The sequence below is a fragment of the Odocoileus virginianus genome, chromosome 27 (genome assembly GCF_023699985.2).
Source record: "Odocoileus virginianus isolate 20LAN1187 ecotype Illinois chromosome 27, Ovbor_1.2, whole genome shotgun sequence".
Taxonomy (NCBI): Eukaryota; Metazoa; Chordata; class Mammalia; order Artiodactyla; family Cervidae; genus Odocoileus; species Odocoileus virginianus.
In genome coordinates, this window is record NC_069700.1 from 36,565,076 (window position 1) to 36,586,343 (window position 21,268).

Below are 21,268 nucleotides of genomic sequence, written 5' to 3' on the forward strand. Positions count from 1 at the left end.
CACCGACTCAGTGGACTTGAACGTTGGGAAACTCCGGGAGATGGTGAGGGATAGGGAAACCTGGCGTGCTGCAGTCCATGGGGTCACGAAGAGTCGGACAGGACCTGGCGGCTGAACAACAGCAGCAGTAATGGTCGTAATAGTAATGAGATAGATAGCATCACCGTCTCAATGGACATGAATTTGAGCAAACTCTAGGAGATAGTGGAGAACAGAGAAGCCTGGCATGCTGCAGTCCATGGGGTTGCAAAGAGTCGGACACAACTTAACGATGCTGACTGAACAAGTAATAATAGTTGTCATCATCACCATCATCATCTCTCCATAATGGTAGTGGAATGCCAGCCTGTGCGGCAGCCTCTATATGACATACCAATGGTTCTGTCTGCCTTCTTTTGCTGTTTTCTGTGAGAGGTGAGGGACCCTTGGTCAAGGGTCTGTGGGCACACTCCATAGGAGATTTTGTGTTTAAGAACACTCCTCACCTCAACACTCTGTGGGTCCCAGCATCATCCCACAGGCCACTTCAAAAGTTTTCTGTCTTTCGAATCCCAGATATTTTCCCATACAATTTAGGAGTGACTGCAGATTGGGTTTGGCAAGACTCCTTTAGGCTAAATATTCAAATAAAATTCTATCATAAAAATTCAACATAGCCCAACATAGGTGAACAACTATGAACAATTTCATCGGGCTTCAGTAAGTTAAAGAGAGTTATTTTTCAGACTTCCCTGGTGGTCCAGTGGTTAAGAATCCACCTGCCAGTGCAGAGGACACAGGTTCGATCCTTGGTCCAGGAAGATTCCACATGCCTCAGGGCAGCCAAGCCTGAGCACCGCAACAACTGAAGCCTGTGTGCCCTAGAGCCCGTGCTCTGCAACAAGTGAAGATACTGTAGTGAGAAGCCTGTGCACCACAGTGAAGATACTGTAGTGAGAAGCCTGTGCACCACAGCTAGAGAGTGGCTCCCACTTGTGGCCACTAGCGAAAGCCCGCACACGGCAGTGAAGACCCAATACAGCCAAAAATTAAATAAATAAATGATCCACAATGTTACAATAAGAAAGAAAGGTACTTTTCTTTTTATTATAGTTGATTTACAGTATTGTGTGAGTTTTGGGAATACAAAGTGATTTGGTTATACATATGCACATTTGTATATATCTATATTCTTTTTCCTGATTCTTTCTCATTAGACTTTACTACAAGAAATTGAATGTAGTTCTCTGTTCTATACAGTAAAACTTTGTTGTTTATCTCAGAAAGTTACTTTAGTTTCTGAGTTTTGTTGTTGATGGTGGTGGTGGTGTGAGGACTTTTTGTTTGTTGAAGTTTTGTGTTTAATTGTGACAACAGAAGGCGGTTGTGAGGCTTTGGGGAAGAAATACAGAATATTCCTGAGGCCAGTAGCTTTATAAAACCGACCACACAAAATCTGTTGATGAAGAAAAAAAGACATTCTGATTCCTATCTGACCTTTTTTAGATTGGGGCCTGGGGATAATGAGGGACAGTGCAGGAAATAACACGGTGTCCACAGAGAGAGTGTCCCCTGCCCGTGACCAGTGCGTGTCCTACGGATTGCTGCAAACACTCTCTCCAAATTGCAGGCACAGTTTCGAGTCCCTACAGTGTGGTTCATGATGCAATTTGTAGTCTCAGTTTGTTTTACAAAATTATGATGTTTAAAGCATCATGTAATTAGGTCAGAGGAAAACAGTGTTTATTCCATGAGCTGAGCAGAGCCTGCACGTCTGAGTTCTCATTAACCCAGTGGTTGATTTGCTACTGCCAAGAGTTTGCTGACAATGAAGACATGACAGCAGTCCAACAGGTAATGATTGCAAAGGAGTTCTTTTTTTTTATGTTTCACTCTTTTAATTTTAGTGTTGATTACTTAGAACTTTTACAGACTGTTCGAAGAAACCCAGTATTTCTGCATAGAATGGATAGATCACCTTATTTTTGTTGTTGTTGTTAATATTAATATTTTATTTATTTTTTATTTGGGGGTTTAAATTTTTTAGATTTATTTTTTTAATTGGAGGAAAATTGCTTTACAATGTTGTGTTGGTTTCTGCCATACAACAATGCAAATCAGCCATAATTATCCATATATCACCTCCCTCTTGAACCTCTTTCCCCTGCCCTCATCCCACTCCTCTAGGTCATCCTGGAGTGCCAAGCGGGGCTCCCTGTGTTATATAGCAACTTCTAACCGGCTATCTGTTTTATACATAATAGTGTATATATGTTGATGCTACTTTCTCCCTCTGTCCCACTCTTTCCTTCCCCGATTGTGTCCACACGTCTGTTCTCTAGATGAATGGATAAAGAAGGTGTGATACATAAATACAATGGGATATTACTCAGCCATAAAAAGAATGAATTTGAGTCAGTTCTAGTGAGGTGGATGAACCTAGAACCTGTTATACAGAGTAAAGTAAGTCAGAGAGAGAAAAACAAACATTGTATATTAATGCATATATATGGAATCTAGAAAAACAGTATTGATGAACCTATTTGCCGGGAAGGAATGGAGGCGCAAATGTAGAGAAGGGGCTTCCTTATTTATAGCAGCAGCTCACGGGCAGATGCTGACAGCTTCAGACCGTGATCCTGTCTGAGAACGTGCATAAGAATGAATTGGATTCACACCTCAAAACCCCGTGGAAGAAAATGGAGATTTTCTTCCCCCAAAATATGTACAGTATGGCACCTGGAAAAATGCAGGTATTCACAGTTGAAAGTATTAAACCATGCATTTTGGACAAGACAACAAGGCTTAAGAGAGACAGCTCTGATTTCAATGCTAGATGACAACTGACCTCAGTGCCCCAGGGAACCAGAGTCAGTGGTGTCTTGGGAAGTCTTTGTTTACTTTCTGCTTTCTTTTTGTAGAATTGGCCTAAATGCTAATTGTGAAGGAAATCTCCTTGGGAAGCTGTAGGGCTCAACTTAGTCCTAGGCCCAGGGAAATTAAAATGTTATGACAGTTATGAAGTTCCTTTTAGGTAAAGCTCCAGAATCCTGTGAAAAGTGTCAGAGGAGAGTAATTAATGCAAAAAGAGGACTTCACCTTGTACCTCAAAGTTAAAGAATTTGTCGTTGTTGTTCAGTCACTCAGTCATGTCCAACTTTTTGTGACCCCATGGACTGCAGCATGTCAGGCCTCCCTGTCCTTTCACTAGCTCCCGGAGTTTGCTCAAACTCATGTCCATTGAGTCAGTGTTGCCATCCAACTATCTCATCCTCTGTTGTCCCCTTCTCCCCCTAACTTCAATCTTTCCCAGCATCAGGGTCTTTTCCAATGAGTCAGGCTCTTCACATCAGGTGGCCAAAGTGTTGGAACTTCAGCTTCAGCATCAGTTCTTCCAATAAATATTCAAGGTTGACTTCCTTTAGGACTGACTGGTTTGATCTCCTTGTTGTCCAATGGACTCTCAAGAGTCTTCTCCAGCACCACAGTTGAAGATGGAGTAGAACGTTAACTTTAGTCACTCCAGTGTGATGGAAATGCTACATATTCCTGTGACCTCAAGTCCCCAGTCTGTTCTTGATCTCATACACACACACACACAGACACACACACACACACACCCCTTAACTTCATTTAGTCTTTCTAGCAGAGTGTTTCCTTGCTGATGGTGCTCTATGTGGGAGACAGGTTAAAGAGAGGAAGCCTTGTCTAAGTGGAGGCTGTATTTCAGAACTTGAATCTTTCACCCCCGGTGAACATACCTGGATAGAGTATGATTCCCACCTCAATGGTAAATCAGTTTAGCTATGAACCCAAACAAAAGCTCTCATCCTCAATACGTCGCTGCCTTTCCTGTCTGCAGGTATCCCCCGCTCAACACCCTGACCCCTTCCTTCCCTTTGAGACTGGCTGGGACCTGGGACCCTCTGCTGCAGTGCTTGTACCTGGACACACCTGTCCTCGAGCAACAAAATACAGAGAAACTGTATGGGACTGAAAATGCCAGCTTGCACATTTGGGGCAAATTCCAGACCCAAAAGATACAAAGAAACGAAAAAAACCAACTACCACTTTTTTCCAACTACCATTTTTGAGGACCCTGGAGCAAAAACGGGAGGGGTGGGGAGCAAAAGCAGGGTACTGCGCATGCCCCCTGCATACTCCACCACCTAAGGAGTGGGCAAACCACCTAAGTCACCCCTCTGGCGAGACCCCTGGACACACCCCTCCCCTCAGCCCATATAAGGAACAGGCTTGTCCCCCTTCAGGAAGCAAGCACAGGAACATGTTGCTTGTTCTCCGCCCCCGCCCCCTGCCGCCGCAGGACCCCAGTGAAAGCCTTGCTCGAATTTCCTGTCTGACCTCTAGTCAATTTCTGTTGATGAATGAGGCCGAGAACCCTGGTCAGTAACACCTTGACTGCCAGTCCTGACCATCCTCCTCCTGAAAGGCGCTGACTTCGGGGGCAGGTTCCTTCTCTGTCTCCTTCCTTATTGCTTGACTGGTAAGAAACAGTCTGAAAACCCCACGTGGATAACAGAGCCATGAATCCAAGAGACTCCTTCTAATGCAGCTGTCTGCTGCCCTTCAGAGCATCTCCAAAGACCCCTCATTTTCTGCCCAGACTTTAATCTTGTGGTGAGATTGGAAGGCCAGGTGTGTTTCCCAGGTGGAGCTGTGGGTGTTGAGGTTGAAGATCTGCACTGAGGTTGCCCCAGGTAGGACTGTGGAACAAGTTCTTGGCGTCTTCCATCAGCTTTTAGTTTCTCACCCGCTTTCCTCCCTTCCCTCTGTTCCTTTCTTTCCTGGCATATTCTGTGCAGAAACCTCCAGGAGCAAATTTGCTGCTGGCTCCCAGCCCTCCCACCTGCCCTCGTTTCAGCTGATCACCAGTACGCATGGAGGTGCATTGCATTTAACAAGGGGTCTTCATTCCTGGTCCATATAGTCAAAGGTCCATATGGTCATAGCTGTGGTTTTTCCAGTAGTCATGTATGGATGTGAGAGTTGGATCAGAAGGAAGGCTGAGCGCTGAAGAATTGATGCTTTTGAACTATCGTGTTAGAAAAGACTCTTGAGAGTCCCTTGGACTGCAAGGAGATCAAACCAGTCCATCCTAAAGGAAATCAACCCTGAATATTCATTGGAAGGACTGATGCTGAAGTTGAAGCTCCAATACTTTGGCCACCTGATGCGAAGAGTCAGCTCATTGCAAAAGATCCTAATGCTGAGAAAGATAGAAGGCAGGAGGAGTAGGGGACGACAGAGGATGAGATGGTTGGATGACTCAAAGGACATGAGTTTGCGTAAACTCTGGGAGGTGCTGAAGGTCATGGAAGCCTGGTGTGGTGCAGTGCATGGGCTCGCAGAGTTGGACATGAATTAGCGACTGAACAACAACTTCATTCCTGGCGGTAACAAGTTGGTGGGCAGGGAGGCGCTCTATTCCCTGGGATCATGTGCCTGTGGAGGCTGCCCTGGGATGGATACAGTCAAGTTCTTCCTGGAAGACTCAAGTTGCTCTGAGAGCCTGTTTTAGAACTCTGCTCCATCACCAGTGTCACCTGCAAAGTTACTGACAGAAGATTGATGACAGCACCCACTTGAATTTCTCTGGTCAAATTTGATTTTTTTATCTCAGAGGGATTTCTTCTTTCTTTAACCCAGCAGCTCCTGTTTTCATGGGATACAACATTTTTCAGATGCAACAGATTTTTCAAAGCAAGCCTGAGCCTGCAAAGATCTAGGTTCTCACCCTTGGCAGCTGTGTGGCCTCAACTAAGTTGCATCCATTCATTCTACAAACATAAGTGCCTGCAGGCCCTGGGATGCAGTGGTGAGGAGGGCACAGAAAATGGCCCCCCAATACAGGCCACGACAATTTGCTCTAAAGTCACAGTACAGGACCAAGAGCAGACAGGAAGTAACTCCTGGGTCTGCTGGAGGAGGAGCCCTTTCACAAAACAGGTGGACAGCTCTAGAGCTGTGACACACCTTGTCAGCTGAGCTTGACCACAGGCTTTTTGAGAGCACATGTTTGAAAACTCTACATTTCTATTGATGGCGATAGTTACAGTCTGATCGCGCATAGGTGACTTTCAAAGTCTGAAGTTAACAAGTGTCTCTGCCTCCCGACAGACTTCAGAACACTCTCAGCCAACAGTCTTGTTGGAACTCCATCATATTTTTATAAGTACAAATCAATCATCGTAATTATGTTGGTTTATACAATCAAGACCTATTTAGAATTTTCTAAATATTTAGTAACTTTGCTTACTACACCTTTATGCATCTCACTCCTTCCTTCTGAGTTCAAATTTTTTCTTCCTGAAGTAGTAGGGCCTGTTGCTTCTGCTGCTGCTGCTAAGTCACTTCAGTCCTGTCCGACTCTGTGCGACCCCATAGACGGCAGCCCACCAGGCTCCACCGTCCCTGAGATTCTCCAGGCAAGAACACTGGAGTCGGTTGCCGCTTCCTTCTTCAATGCATGAAAGTGAAGAGTGAAAGTGAAGTAAGTTGCTCAGTCGTGTCTGACTCTTCGTGACCCCATGGACTGCAGCCTACCAGGCTTCTCCATCCATGGGATTTTCCAGGCAAGAGTACTGGAGTGGGGTGCCATTGCCTTCTCTGAGGGTGTGTTAGGAGTACACTATCATCATCATCATCATCATCATCATCATCGTCATTATTACTATTTTAATGGTAGTTTAGTTGGGCACAGGGTTTTAGATTGGTGGCTATATTATCTCAGCCCACTGAAGATGGGAGTATACTGTCTTCTGACATACAGTGTTGCTGTTGAGAATTATAACATGAATCTTTCCATTGTACTCTTGTGTCATCTGACTTTTCCCTTTGCTTGGTAAGATCTTGGTCTTCACTATTCTACTACTCACTACAGACTGTTTATGATTTACCTATATTTGTCCTGATGAAGACTTCTTTTTTTGTTGTTGAAGTATAGTTTATTTACCATGTTGTGCTAGTTTCAGGTGTACAACAAAGTGATTCTCAGTTGTGTGTATATATATAGCAAGAAAATCATACAGCTGAAGGGGACCTTGGAGATAAATGTATTTATTTGTTTGTCCAGCCAGCCAGTTACCTGATGTATGTTTACAAAAATGACACAGAAACTGCTGAAGATACAGTTGATCCTCTTATAAAGCTTATCTTCAGATAGGAAGCACACAATGAACAGAAAACAAGTGATTAAGTAAAATAGTTGCAGATAGTGATAAAGGCTGCAGAGAAATAGAGCTGGAGAGGCATCTTCTATAAAGAAGCAACAGTGAGGGACTTCCCTGGCCATCCGATGATCAAGACTCTGCCTTTCTAGTGCAGGAAGCTCAGGTTCGATCCCATCTGGGAACTAAGATCCCAGCAGCTGCGTGCAGCCAAAACGGGGCGGAGGGGAGAAGCAGCAGCAATGTGCTGACCCTAAACCAAGAAAAGCAACCAGTTATAGGAGCCAGGGCAGGAAGACAGTCTGCAGTCCAACCAGCTGAGGGAACCCTAGTGAGAAACCACAGCAGATGGTTTCCAGAACCCAGATCCCAGCTGTGCCAGAGCTGATCCTGCTGACGCTCTGATCCTACCGCTTCTATTCTCCAATTCCCAGCCTCTCACATGCGGCTAATCCCCCAGCCAGCTGTCCTGCTCAGCCCTGTCTTTAGACAAGCTGTCATCTCCCACATCAAATAATGCTGAGCGCCCACGCGAGCCACACAGTCACCTGCAACACCCGCTCCTCCGGCTGTCTCGGGTGTTGGGGCCTCTTGCTCCAAATCCTCAGAGCTGCTGCCATCAATGACTCTAGGAGCCCTTGCACCTGTTATTCGTACATTTCAGTGTGTGTTCACTTGGATAACCACTAATTATGTTCTGGTATAATAAATATAAAATTTGCTATTGTGGTTTTCGCAACAAAGTGCTTGATACGTTAATAGAAAAATCTCTAGCTTTCATTGTAAAACTCCCACCCACTTTTGTTACATACAGATCTCTACAGTTCTGCTTCAAGTTAGCAACAAGAATATATATACATACAGAAGTATATATGCATTTATATGACAGTCCTAAAAGAAAAGAACTGTTTGGAATTTTACTGTCTTCTCTTTCATATGATATTACTGATTGATAACTACATATTCCTTATACTTTGAAACTATTGTTTACTTGATTTCACCTTATTTTCATAATAATCACATAAGGTAAATAGTTTGTTTCTCTTGTTTTACAGTAATTTGAAAACTTAGTCCAAAATGGGAACAGATTTGTCCATAATGGTGCAATACAAAATATTACTGAGAATAGAGTAAGATTAAAATATTTGATCCCTCTGTGTACTAAGTGAGCAGCATTCACATTTACACCTTCATTTGCATTAATTAAATATTTTAAAGAACTGTAATGTCCTACCATTAGTAGGAAGTCTGAGGTGCATAAGAATTCTTTTAAAATAAACATTCATTGACCAAGATTCATTCATTATTGAATACAATATCAAAATTAAAATTTCAGTTTTTATATGTAAGATATGATTTTATGTTCTTTACCTTGTTTTTTGAAGGCCTTTTGATAGGAAGTCAGGGTCTTCTATGAATTCTGGAATGAGATATATTTCTGAGACATTAATCAAGTTACATGGAGTTACGTTCATTAACCCTTTGTAGAGCAACTGAAAAGAGATGGTGGAAACATTCAGCTTAAACATAGAAACACCCCTTGGGAGGAACATCCCAGCATGGTCCCATGTCCCCAGGCTTAAATTCATCTTAGCTTCAGTGCAGCACACAGAATATTAGGATTTGTACCATTAGCACTTGTCACGTGACTTTTCTCAGCGACGATGTTGCCTCAGTGTCCCCCTCCTGCCCATCCAGTCCATCCAGTGATGCCTTTCGGAACAAGTTAGAACACAAACCAGGAATTGAACAGCTTTCTGATGCAACTATGTTGCATTTCAGGTTTTGTTTTACTTGGTCCGGTTAAATGTCTTCACTTGACAGCCAGGCTGTTCCATCATGTCTATAAAATGTATCAGGCAGGAAAATAATTGTGCAAATCACATGCATATGATTTCTAACCATCCCTTCAAAAGTTAAGCTTTGGGAGGGGAAAAAAGAGACTTAACTAGGACCTTAATTGTGGATACTAGATAAATCTGTATAGTACTCTACACGTTAATCTTCACTGAAGGATACAAATAGAATGAGCAGACAAAAATTAGTAAAGGTGAGGATTTAAACAACATGATTAACAAATTGACATAACTGATATATACATATTAAAAAGTAAAAAGTGAACTCAACAACTGCAGACTGCACATTTTTTCAAGTACATGTAGAACATTATCAAAAATTTGACCATATATATGGCCATAAAGGAAGTCTTAGCAAATATCAAAAGCAAATAGTGCAGAGATGGTTGTCAGGCCATAATGCAATGAAGCTGTAATAAATATACTGATACAAAAATATACCAACATGAAAATCCCAGAATTTTAGAAATTAATACCATATTGCTAAATAATCCAGTGGATCAAATGAAAAATCACCATAGGAATTTGAATATATTTTTAATTGAACATATTGAAAATACGAGATACCAAAATTTGTAGGCTGCATTCAAAGCTATGCTCTAAGGGGAATTTATAGGCTTAAATGCATTTACTAGAGAAGTAGCAAAACTGAATGATCCAAGTATCCATTTTAAGAAGTAGAAATACAACAGAAAACTCAAAGAAGTGGAGAAGGTAAATAATAATAAACCACAAAGTATGAAACAACAAACTTACCATGAGGTTTATTTGATCTAAAAATTCTATCTTAAAAAGGAAAATTGACAAACACTTGGCCAGTCTGATCCTGGGAACTCAGACGGTAAAGAATCTGCCTGCGATGCCAGAGATCTGGGTTGGATCCCTGGCTTGGGAAGATCCCCTGGAGAAGGAAAAAGCTACCCATTCCAGTATTCTGGCCTGGAGAATTCCGTGGACTGTATAGTTCATGGAATCGAAAAGAGTCGGACACGACTAGTGACTTTCACTTCACTTGGCCAGACTGATCAAGAAAAGAGGTGGAGGAAATGTGTAAATAATGTCAGGGATGAACAGAGTCGTGGGAAAGGTCATAGGATGTACATGTGAATAATTTTACGCCAATAATTTTGAAAATTTACATATGGATAAAACCCCAGTGTACCTAAATGGACACAGTAAGAAATAGGATTAAAATCTAGATCTGGGACTTCCCTGCTGGTCCAGTGGTTAAGAATCCTCCTTGCAGCAGGGGACATGGGTTCGATATCTGGCCGGGGAGCTAAGATCCTGCATGCCAAGGAGAAACTAAGCCTGAGAGCCTCAAACCCCGAGTCCACTCACCACAGAGGCTGCGGGCCTCAATGGAAAGTTCGCGTGCCAAAAAGAAAGATCCCATATGAGGCACCGGAGTTCCTGTGTGCTGCAACGAAGACTCGACACAGCCAAACAAACAAGTAAATAAAGATTTTAAAATCTGGATCAAAGGAATTGAGTCTCTGTCATTAAACTCTTTCCTACCCTAGATGCTTCACTAATGAGTTCTACCAAATATTTTTAAACGTCATAACATCAGTCTTATACACACTTTGGAGAAGACTCTTGACAGTCCCTTGGACTGCAAGGAGATCCAACCAGTCCATCCTAAAGGAGATCAGTCCTGGGTGTTCACTGGAAGGACTGATGCTGAAGCTGAAACTCCAATACTTTGGCCACCTGATGCGAAGAGTTGACTTATTGGAAAAGACCCTGATGCTGGGAGGGATTGAGGGCAGGAGGAGAAGGGGCGACAGAGGATGAGATGGCTGGATGGCATCACTGACTCAATGGGCATGAGTTTGAGTAAACTCCAGGAGTTGGTGATAGACAGGGAGGCCTGGCATGCTGAGATTCATGGGGTTGCAAAGAGTCGGACATGACTGAGCGACTGAACTGAACTGAACTGAATCTTCAGTTCCAGGGTCCATTTTTTTCCCCATTTCTTTGCGGTCAATTCTCGGAACTTTGGCAGCTTAAGTCCTGGGGTACAGTCTGGGCATCGTGTAGTTAACTTCTCCACCTGGTGTTTTGGTATCTATAAGACAGCTCACAGATATGGCTCAGAATATTATCTATAGCCCTTGAGTGAGAAAGAACTAAAAGTCCTTGACTATGCTTAGTGACTTTATTATTATTATTATAATAAAGTCTTTGACTGTTTTCCTTTGTTTCAGCATTTCTCACTTCTCTGATTAAACTTATTTTTTGACTAAAGTCTTTCACAGACAAAAGGCAGACAGAGGACATGGTGCAGGGTGGGAGTGGGGCAAGGACCATAGGGTCCTGCTCCGTTTCACTCTCTCTTATAAAAGTAGTGAAAGTGAAAGTCCTCAATCATGTCTGACTCTTTGTGACCTTATGGACAGGCTCCTCTATCCATGGGATTCTCCAGGCAAGAATACTGGAATGGGTTGCCATTCCCTTCTCCAGGGGATCTTCCTGACCCAGGAATTGAACCTGCGTCTCCTGCATTGCAAGCAGATTCTTTACCACTGAGCCATCTGGGAAGCCCTTTGGGATTAGAAAAAAGAGAAATAAATCTGTCATTATATATAATATAATTTCATGTGCAGAAAAAGCAAAGATATCTGCAGATAAACTATTAAGAATTAGTAGGAGAATTGAACAAGCTCACTGTGCAGATGGTCAATAAAATCATGTAGTTTTTTTCTGTACATAACTAATTACTATTGATATTTATCAACAGAACACAAAAAGCATACATCTAAGAACCAAACCCAAAATACTCTGCAAGATCTTGACACAGAAAACTACAAAACCTGGTGGGGAGAAATGTAAGAACCTCTGATAAAGGAGCAACTGAGCACGTTCATGAAGAGGATTCATGTTATAAAGTCGTTGCTTTGTTACCACTCCAGTAAGTAATGGCTGAAATAAGCAACAGTCAGTTGCTGCTGATGACCCCACAGATGGCTGGGCTCAGTGGACAGCTCTGTTGGTCTCCCTGGGGCCCCTCCTGGGGCTGCAGTTGGAAGGGGACTGCGACAGCTTCATTCACTGATGCCTTGAGGGACAGCTGGGCCGCTGGGCTTCACACTTTCTTACTCATGGTCCAGGGCTTTTCCGTCCCTGCCTGGCCTTCCCATGTGATTGCCCCAGTGGAGCATCTGAAATTCTCACATGGCAGCTCGGGGATCCCCAAAGTACAGAGAGGAGGCTGCTTGGCCCTGATTAGGTTAGTGTGCAGAACTGCCGTGATGTTACCTCTGCTGCGTTCTCATGGTGAGAGCAAGTCCCAGGTTTAGTGCAGGAGGACACTGGCTCCCGTGGGCCTGAAGTCCAGGAGGCAGGCTGGCCGGGGCGTGTTTGGGCTCCAGCTATGACAGTGCACTCAAGGGGAAACCTCTCACGGGCTTCAAGGACTCACGCCCCTCACAAGCAAAATGTGCTTACACCCACTCCTCTCTTCACTTCCAAAGCCTCATCCCATGACACAGTTCTTAAAAAAATCCTGTGGGTTTCTGATGTATCAGATGACACATTGACTCTCTTAGGTTCCATTTGTATAAACTACTAGTTAGCGGGGAAGCTTCCCTGGTGGCTCAGATGGTAAAGAATCTGCCTGCAATGCAGGAGACCTGGGTTTGATCCTTGGGTCGGGAAGTTCCCCTGGAGAAGGGAATGGCTACCCTCTCCAGTATTCTTGCCTGGAAACTCACATGGACAGAGGAACCTGGTGGGCTACAGTCCATGGGGTCACAAAGAGTCAGACGTGACTCAGTGACTAAGCCTCACTTCACTTCACTAGGGGAGAGACTGGTGACATCCTATTTCTTGGCCGGTGGCCCCCTCCTGCCCCTGTGTCTCCACCTCGGACCCTCTGAGTGCCACCTGTGTCTTCATCTTATTAGTGCCAGAAAAAATCACAGGATGATCAGCTCAGGATGCCAGATACAGAATTCTTAGTGGAAACGGCTCCACTGAAGTGTATTAGTGGTGGTGACTGAATGATTGTCCCAAACCCAGAATACCAGGTAAGATGCACATACAAGAGAGCCTCTGCCCGAGCCCTGATTTGCTGCAAGCAGCACTCCTGTTTCTCATCAAGTCGCAGCCAGCCACGCTTAGGCTCTTCCTCATCCAGACCAGTTCTGCCCGTTAGAATGCTTTGCCTCCTAGAGCTGGTTAAGCAAAGATTTCCCCCACAGTGGCCAACTGAGAAAGCCTCCCTCCTTCAAGTCACACAGATGGCAACCTAATAGACAGATTTGAAGTGTTAATTAAGGTGCAATACTATTCACAGGTATCAATTCTATCAGGAAAGATTTTAAAGTTTGATAATGCAACCGTGGGCTTCCCCGATGGCTCAGTGGGTAGAGAATCCGCCTGCAGTGCAGGAGACAGAGGAGACGTGGGTTCAATCCCTGGGTCAGGAAGATGCCCTGGAGGAGAAAATGGCAACCCAGTATTCTTGCTTGGAAAATCCCGTGGATGGAGGAGACTGGCAGCTTACCGTCCAAAGAATCACAAAGAGTCAGGTGCGCCTGAGTGATGAAGCACACACCCAGTCCAGCTGTGGGGAAAAGGAAACTCTCATGCATTGCATGTAAGGCTGACCACGCTGCAGTGTAAATGCCTAAAGCACTAAAGATGCACCCACTCCTCACTCAGAAATACCTCTTCCGGGTGGGATGTGTGTGTGTGTGTGCTCAGCTGTGTACCACTCTGTGTGACCCCGTGGGCTGGAACCCACCAGGTTCCTCTCTTCATGGACTTTGCAGGCAAGAATACTGGAGTGGGTTTCCTTTCCTCCTCCAGGGGATCTTTCTAACCCAGAGACCGAACCCACATCTCTTGCATCTCCAGCATTGGCAGGTGGTTTTTTTTTTTTTGTTTTTTTTTTTTTTTACCACTGTGCCACCTGGGAAGCCCTCTGGATGGAAACTGCGGAAATTCTGAAATGCTATCATGAGAATCCAGTGTTTACCTTTTGAATTTCCAACCTATTGAGGATCCACATATTTAAAACAATAAAACAAAAAAATTCATAAAACGTGAGAGAAGGCAAGGATGGGATGATTTGAGAGAAAATAGCATTGAAACATGTATATTATCATGTGTGAAACAGATCGCCAGTCCAGGTTTGATGCATGAGACAGGGTGCTCAGGGCTGGTGCACTGGGATGACCCAGAGGGATAGGACGGGGAGGGAGGTGGGAGGGGGGTTCAGGATGGGGGACACATGTACACCCATGGCTGATTCATGTCAGTGTATGGCAAAAACCACCACAATATTGTAATTAGCCTCCAATTAAAACAAATAAATTTAAAAATAAATAAATAAAATTCATAAAACAAATGAAATATAACAACAGACCTACAAAATATAAGCCTGAATAATTTTTTTATTATTAGATTCCATAGATGTAAAAGTCTCAGTTGAATAACTTTTGAAGATTCTAAATGCTTATTCTGCACTTAAGCAGTTCCTGGCCATGAAATGCTAAGAGTCTGCAGTTCTCAGTTTGAGGAACTGTGCCATTAGTAACTGAACCCCACGGGCATGAGGAGATGCATTTAAAGAAGAAAATAAACATTAGGGGAAATGTTCCTAGGGGAAAATAAACATTATAGTCATACAATGAAATACAATATAGCAGTTAAAATAAATGTTTCTATCCACATATTAACATGGATAAATCTTGAAATCAAAACTTTGAGATTAAAAAAACTGTCAACTGAATCTTTCTTGTATATTATCACTTATAGGCAGACCTCATTTAATGCATTTTATTGTGCTTTACAGATACTGCATTTTTTACAGATTGAAGGTTTGCAGTAATCCCTCACACAAGTCTGTCAGAGCCAGTTTTTCAACAACATTTGCTCAGTTCATCTTTCTGTCACCTTTCGGTCATTTTCACAATATTTCAAACTTTTTTTGTTATTATTGTGTGTTAAAGTGATCTGTGATCAGTGGTCTTTTATGTTGTTACTGTGATTGTTTTGGAGTTCTATAAATCGTGCGCATGTAAGAAGGCAAACTTAAACAATGAATGTCCTATGTGTTCTGACTGTTCCACTGCCTAGCTGCTCCCCCTTCTCTCTCCTAGGGCCCTCCTGTTCCCTGAGACACAACAATATTGAAATTACATCAGTTAATAAATCTACAATGGCCTCCAAGTGTTTGAACAAAAGGAAGAGTTGCATGTCTCTCACTTTAAATCAAAAACTAGAAGTAATTAAGCTTAGTGAGGAAGGCATGTTGAAAGCCAAGTTAGGCTAAAAGCTAGGCCTCTTGCGCCAAACTGTTAGCTAAGTTATGAATGCAAAGGAAAAATTCTTGAAGGAAATAAAAGTGCTGCTCCAGTGAACACATGAATGATAAGAAAGTGAGATAACCTTATTGCTGATATGGAGAAAATGTTAATCTCTGGGTACAAAGTCAAACCAGCCACAACATGCCCTTAAGCCCTAACTCCCTTCAATTCTATGAAGGTTAAGAGAGGAGAGGAAGCTGCAGAAGAAAAGTCTGAAGCTGGCGGAGTTTGGTTCATGACTTTTAGGGAAAGAAACCACCTCCTTAACATAAAAGTGCAGGTGAAGCAGCCAGTGCTAATGTAGAAGCTGTACCAGGTAATCCAGAAGATTTAGCTAAGATAACTCATGAAGGTGGCTACACTAAACGGATTTTCCATATGGGCAACACAGCCATTACTAGAAGAGCTTTCATAGATGGAGAGGAGAAGTTAATGTCCGGCTTCAAAACTTCAAAGGGCAGGCTGCCTCCCTTGTTAGGGGCTAAGGCAGCTAACGACTTGAAGTTGAAGCCAGTGCTCACTCACCATTCCCTAAATCCTAGGACCTTTATGCTAAATCGGCTTCCCTGGTGGCCCAGAGGTAAAGTATCCGCCTGCCAATCCAGGAGACATGGGTTTGATCCCTGGTCTTGGAGGATCCCACACGCGGAGCCTGTGTTCCAGAGCAAGGGAGCAGCAACCACAGACGCCCCCACACCCCGGAGGCCCTGCTCCGCAGCAAGAGGAGCCACTGCGATAAGAAGCCTGCGCACCCAGCTAGAGAAAAGTCCTTGCCGTGACAAAGACCCAGCCCTGCCGAAAATAAAACACATGATTTTGAAAAATTGAAAGAAGAATTATGTGCTGTGCTCTATAAATGGAACAACAAAACCTGGGTGATATCACATCTTGTTTACAATGTGGTTTCAGGGAAAAAAAAAAAAAAGCTTTTTATTCAAAATGTTACTGCTCACTGAGAACGCATGTGGTCATCAGAGAGCTCCGATGGTGCTGTGCAAGGAGGCTCATGCTGTTTTCATGCTTGTTAACAGGACATCCACTCGGCAGCCCACGGATCAAGGGATAATTTCAACTTTCCCGTCTTATGATTTAAGAAATACGCTTCATAAGGCTATAGATAGCATAGAAAGTGATTCCTCTGATGGATCTGAGCAAATCAGTTGCCTCGAAAGGATTCACCATCCTGGATGGCATGAAGAACATTTGTGATTCATGACAAGAGGTCAAAATATCAAGGTTACCAGGAGCTTGGAAGAAGCTGATTCCTCACAAATGGAGGAGGATGCTATGGTCATTGCCCCCTCACCATATCCTCTGCATGCCTTTTGTCTGTGGATAAATGGCACCCCACTCCAGTACTCTTGCCTGGAAAATCCCCTGGACGGAGGAGCCTGGTGGGCTGCAGTCCATGGGGTCGCAAAGAGTCGGACACGACTGAGCGACTTCACTTTCACTTTTCACTTTCATGCACTGGAGAAGGAAATGGCAACCCACTCCAGTGTTCTTGCCTGGAGAATCTCAGGGATGTCAGAGCCTGGTGGGCTGCCATCTATGGGGTCGCACAGAGTCGGACACGACTGAAGCGACTTAGCAGCAGCAGTAGCAGCAGCAACTTTAGTTAAAGAGTACGTTTTATCTGAGAAGTGAGAAATGTTGAAACAAAGGAAAACAGCCAAAGGAGACTAAATAATAGTAATGCAGTCATTAAGCATAGTCAAGGACCTTTAGTTCTTTCTCAAGGGCTGTGGATAATATTCTGAGCCGTATCTGTGAGCTGTCTGTAGATAAGAGAACACCAGCTGGAGAAGTTAACTGCATGATGGCCAGACTGTACCCAGGACTTCAGCTGCCACAGTTCTGAGAACTGACCACAAAGAAATGGGAACAAGTGCACCCCGGAACTGAAGGTTAACTGTACCTAAATCAACCAAGGTGATGCTGGTCAGACCACTGATGACCAATTTGAAGATGACTGTTAGAGATGACTGTGCTGTTTCTGCATGTAACCCCTCCCCCCCCACAATACTCTGTCTATAAAAGCTCTCACCCTCTGCTTGTCAGGGGCAGGGGCGAAGCTGGCCTGTGGACAGATGTCTACCACCCTCTTCCCCTAGTTGCGAGCATCTGAAATAAAGCAAACTTTCCTTTCCACCAACCCGGCCTCTTTGTTGGCTTTTGACGGGTGAGCAGCCGGACCTAACATTCACCTTTTGGTAGCACCCATAGGTGACTGAACGGTTCAAGACTTCAGTGGGGGAAGTAACTGCAAATGTGGTGGGAAAAGTAGGAGAGCTAGAATTAGAAGTGGAGCCTGAAGATGGACTGAATTGCTGCAATCTCAGGATAAAACTGGAACAGAAGAAAAGTTGTTTCTTGTGAATCAGCACATGTTGGTAAAGACACTGTGAAGATTGCTAAAATGACCATGTAAGATTTAGAATATTATACAAATATTTCTAAATAATAATATAAATATCACCCAAAGTTTACAGTTCACTCTTGGTTTTGTGCATTTGATGGGTTTGGACAAATATATTCATCACATGCTTCTCAAAGTTATATCTTAAAACTAGAATACTCCAGAAACTTAGTAGGGATAATAGAAAAAAAAGAAACAGCTAATGCCTTTTGAAAACAAAATCTGTGTCCCCGCCCTTCCTGTACCCATAGGAAGCAAAAAAAAAAAAAAAAAAAGGCTTTGATGTCGGGCAGATCTTAGTGTGAGGTCAAGTCCTATTCTGCTCTGTTGGCTGTATGACCTTGGTCCCAAGGTGACTGTTCTTTAAGAACAAGTCACATATAGCCTCCCTGACGAATGATGTACACAGCGAGTGTCTAATGTGATTTTTGCTCACCCTTCTCCAGCTACTGCACAGTTATTTTTAACTCCACGCCTGCTTAGTGGTGATGAGACAGACAAGTTAACAGATGATTGCAACAGACAAGGGCTGACTGGACACATCAGAAGTGCTCTGAGGTGGTTGAAGAAGCAGTAAGTAACCATTGTACTAGACTGTGTTGCCATGTTAACTGTCTGGGTTTGGATGTATTCCCTTATAAAGTAATTCTCTGCTTATTATTCTCCTGATTCAAAAGTGAGATCATAAAAGTATGAAAGTCTTGGTCTGTCACACATAACCACCAGTAGGAGCTGCACTAGGCAGAATAATAGTCTGTCAAGGATGTCCATGTCCCTGTGGGATGAAGATTGCTAACCAACTGTTTACATTTTTTCCCTGGAACATAATTATTTACTATTTGATTGCGTCGGGTCTTAGTTGCGGCATGCGGGATCTTTAGGTGTGGCGTGTTGGAGCTACTTCCCTGACCAAAGATCGAACCCAAGCCCCCTGCATTAGGAGCTCGGAGTCTTAGTCATTGGATCACCAGGGAAGCCCCAGCTCTTCTTAAGATATGGATCTTATCTTAGACTCTCTAGTTCGTTCAATATAATCACAAGGGAAAAGGGAAACGGAAGTTCAGAGTCAGAGAAGGTTTTGAAGGTGCTGTTCTGCTGGCTTTGGAGACAGAGGAAGCACACCCCCAGGAAAACAGATGGCCTTCAGAAGCTGCTAAGGTGAGGAAGCAGCCTCTCCTGGAGATTCCAGAAGGAACGCGGCCCTGACGGCAGCTCCGTGTTGGCTCATTAGCCCGTTTTAGACTTCTCACCTCCACTGTAAAATGTATAAATGTGTAAAATGTATAAATGTAAAAAGATAAATATGTGCTTTTCTAAAGCTTTTTAAAAGTATTTATGTATGTATTTATTTTTGGCTGCACTGGGTCTTGGTTGCTGAGCGTGGGCTTTCAGTGGCTTCTCTTGTGGTACACAGGCTCTGTTGCCCTGTGGCACATGGGATCTTCCCAGACCAGGGATCACATCCTTGTCTCCTGCATGGGCAGGCGGCTTCTTAACCACCGGACCACCAGGAAAGTCAGATGTGTGCTGCTTTAAAGCCGATTTAAGTTTGTAGTAATTTGGTGACAGTGGTGTTGGGGCCCAAGGCAATCTGGCCCCAAATATGCCAAAGAGGCAGATTGATTAGTTTGAATGAAAGTTACATAAGAAACAGCTGATACAAGGACACTCTGACCCTTCCATCTCCCTGAAAACAGGAAATAGGTCTCCCATGTGAAAGTTGCCGAGAAGGCTCTGGAAACAAGCTTGTTTCTTCTTTACTAATTTATCACCCAAGCCCAATTCCGTTTAGATTCGTCACTAATTAATCACCCAAATCTCAGTTTCTTCATCCTCTCCATTCCTCACAAATGTGTTGTTTCTTTGTCTAAAGAATCTAAAAGCTGACTGCCTTGGTTACTTCTTAGGTCTGTTTCTATAAGACCTCCATACATATGAATTGTATGTTTCTTTTCCTCCTGTTATTCTGTCTTGGGTCAATTTAGTGATTAGATTATACAAGAGAATTCAAGAAGGATGGGAGGAAATTGTCCCTCTTGCAACATGAAAGAATCCCCCTCTCTTTCATGCAAAGATGGACTCAATAAAGGACAGAAATGGTATGGACCTAACAGAAGATAAGAAGATAAGAAGAAGATAAGAAGAGGTGGCAAGAATACGCAGAAGAACTGTACAAAAAAGATCATAATGACCTAGATAACCACGATGGTATGATCACTCACTTAGAGCCAGACATCCTGGAATGTGAAGTCAAGTGGGCCTTAGGAAGCATCACCATGAACAAAGATAGTGGAGGCGATAGAATGGCAGTTGAGCTATTTCAAATCCTAAAAGACGATGCTGTGAAAGTGCTGCACTCAATATGCCAGCAAATTTGGAAAACTCAGCAGTGGCCACAGGACTGGAAAAGGTCAGTCTTCATTCCAATCTCAAGGAAAGGCAATGCCAAAGAATGCTCAAACTACCGCACAACTGCATTCATTTCACATGCTGGCAAAGTAATACACAAAATTCTCCAAACTAGGCTTCAACATGAATTGAGAACTTCCACATGTTCAAGCTAGATTTAGAAATGGCAGAGGAACCGAAGATCAAATTGCTAACATCTATTTGATCATAGAAAAAGCAAGAGAGTTCCAGAAAAACATGTACTTCTACTTCACTGACTATGCTAAAGCCTTTGACTATGTAGATCACAACAAACTGGAAACTTCTTCAAGAGATGGGAATACCAGACTACCTTACCTGCCCCCTGAGAAATCTGTATATAGGTCAGAGAGCAATAGTTAGAACCAGACATGGGACAATAGACAGGTTCCAAATTGGGAAATGAATAAATCAAGGCTATATATTGTCACCCTGCTTATTTAACTTATATGTAGAGTACATCATGAGAAATGCTGGGCTGGATGAAGCACAAGCTGGAATCAAGATTGCCGGGAGAAATATCAATAACCTCAGATATGCAGATGATACTACGCTTATGGCAGAAAGTGAAGAGGAACCAAAGAGCCTCTTGATGAAAGTGAAAGAGGAGAGTGAAAAAGCTGGCTTAAAACTCAACATTCAAAAAACTAATGGCATCTGGTCCCATCACTTCATGGCAAAACTGACAGATTTTATTTTCTTGGGCTCCAAAATCACTGCAGATGGTGATGACAGTCATGCATGAAATTAAATGACACTTGCTCCTTGGAAGAAAAGCTATGACCAACATAGACAGCATATTAGAAAGCAGAGACATTATTTTGCCAACAAAGGTCCATCTAGTCAAAGCTATGGTTTTTCCAGTAGTCATGTAAGGATGTGAGAGTTGGACCATAAAGAAAGCTGAGCACTGAAGAATTGATACTTTTGAACTGTGGTGTTGGAGAAGACTCTTGGAGAGTCCCTTTGACTGCAAGGAGATCAAACCAGTCAATCATAAAGGAAATCAGTCCTGAATATTCATTGGAAGGACTGATGCTGAAGCTGAAGGTCCAATAGTTTGGCCACCTGATGCGAAGAATT

General features: G+C 43.3%; 1 long non-coding RNA gene across 4 annotated transcripts in view; it reads right to left on the reverse strand.

Moving 5' to 3' along the window:
- Nucleotides 1-7,040: 7,040 nt before the first annotated feature.
- The window catches only part of LOC110149649 (uncharacterized), a 55,415-nt gene continuing 41,187 nt past the window's right edge, over nucleotides 7,041-21,268 (reverse strand). For 2 of the 4 annotated variants that reach the window (XR_011483967.1, XR_011483965.1), the window contains 3 exons: nucleotides 8,538-8,586; nucleotides 7,715-7,863; nucleotides 7,041-7,419 (listed from right to left, as the gene is read on the reverse strand). This is a non-coding gene — a long non-coding RNA (uncharacterized lncRNA). The remainder of the gene's footprint in view (nucleotides 7,420-7,714; nucleotides 7,864-8,537; nucleotides 8,587-21,268) is intronic. The other 2 variants (XR_011483968.1, XR_011483966.1) reach the window with 1 other exon arrangement.